This window comes from Macrotis lagotis, chromosome X (assembly GCF_037893015.1).
Source record: "Macrotis lagotis isolate mMagLag1 chromosome X, bilby.v1.9.chrom.fasta, whole genome shotgun sequence".
Taxonomy (NCBI): Eukaryota; Metazoa; Chordata; class Mammalia; order Peramelemorphia; family Peramelidae; genus Macrotis; species Macrotis lagotis.
In genome coordinates, this window is record NC_133666.1 from 150,032,174 (window position 1) to 150,033,763 (window position 1,590).

The window sequence follows — 1,590 nt, forward strand, 5'->3', positions numbered from 1 at the left end:
ATATGATTCACATACAATGCATGGATTTGGAAAGGAATTATATTTCAAAATTTTGTTTTAATTGATACATATTATTTTAAGGAAACCAGTAAACATAAATAAATGCTCAAAATATAAATACAGTCTGAAAACCATTAATTATAATTATAAATTAATCCGCTTTCTTTTAAGCAAACCAACAAACATAAACAAATACTCAAAATAAAATTACACATCCTGACAACCTTTAACTACTTATTAAATGAAGAGAAAAATCCAAGTTTCAAATGTTAACAGATTTATCAAAATGAATTCTATTCTCATATTATATTATATGACCTTTTTATATTATTGTGATCACTGTATATATTTTTTCTTTGAATATGCTTCCTTTACCCTGACTCCTTCATTTTAAACATTCCATCTCATGGATCTGACTGGAAAGATTCAGGTATCATACTCAACTCTTCATCCAATCTCCTTTCCCCGAAATACAGCTTATTATCAAGGCCTATCAATTTTTACTTTAAAATATCTTTTGCATGTGTCTCCTTTTTTCTTCTAGCATTGCTACAACACTGAGTAAAAACTTTATCACTTCACACTTTCTGGTTGATCTGTGTGCCACTAATCACTTTAATCTATCTTCTACTTTATTATTAAAAAAACTAGAGGAGGTAGAACCAACATGGCATGGAGAAGCCAGAAACTTTTCTTTTTTTAAAAAAAAAATGATATTAATCAGGTCTCTAAACAGATTCTGGAACAAAGAACCTGCAAAAGAAAAGATTGGAGCTTTTTCCAGTTTTAAGACATCTGTAAAGGCCTTCGAAAAAGTCCTACTAATGCATTGTTGGGTGAGTTGTGAACTCATCCAACCTTTCTGGAGAGCAATCTAGAATCATATCCAAAGGGCAATAAAAATGTGCATACCCTTTAATTCAGCAATACCACTATTAGGACTAAAATATTCATAGCAGCTGTACATACTGTACAAAAATATTCATAGCAGTTCTGTTTGTGGTAGCAAAGAATTGAAAATAGAGTGAGGAATGGTTGAACAAATTGTGTTATATATATATATATATATATATATGTTATGGAACACTATTGTTCTATTAGAAACCAAGAGGAATGGGATTCCAGAGAAGCCTGGAAAAACTTGCATGAACTGATGTTGAGTGAGATGAGCAGATCATTGTACACCCTAACAGCAACATGGGGATGATGATCAACCTCAATAAACTGGCTCATTCCATCAATGCAATAATGAGAGACAATTTTAGAGTACTTGTGATGGAGAACACCATCTGTAGCCAAAGAAAGAATGGTGGAGTTTAAAAAAAGACCAAAGTCTATTACCTTCATTTTTTGTTATTTTTTATTTTTATTAAAGATATTATTTGAGTTTTACAATTTTCCCCCAATCTTGCTTCCCTCCCCCACCCCCACCCCCACCCCACAGATAGCACTCCATCAGTCTTTACTTTGTTTCCATGTTTTACCTTGATCCAACTTGGGTGCGATGAGAGAGAAATCATATCCTTAAAGAAAACAGAATTCTCAGAGGTAACAAGATCAGACAATAAGATATCTGTTTTTTTTCCAAAT